Consider the following 221-nt stretch of genomic DNA (forward strand, 5'->3'; position numbering starts at 1 on the left):
GAAAATCTACTCTGTCCTATAGTGTCGCTATGAATCGAAATTCCACTCGCGGGCAATGGGCTTCGAGTTTTTTTTGTTTGTTTGTTTTTGGCTTTTGTGGGAATGGCCGGAATGCCTAAGAAGCCCGTTGTTGTTGTTAAGTGCCATCGAGTCGGTTCCGACCCATAGCGACCCTGTACAGGGTTTCCGAGGCTGTAAATCTTTACGGGAGCAGAAAGCCT

The sequence above is a fragment of the Chrysochloris asiatica genome, unplaced genomic scaffold (genome assembly GCF_000296735.1).
Source record: "Chrysochloris asiatica unplaced genomic scaffold, ChrAsi1.0 scaffold00054, whole genome shotgun sequence".
NCBI lineage: Eukaryota > Metazoa > Chordata > Mammalia > Afrosoricida > Chrysochloridae > Chrysochloris > Chrysochloris asiatica.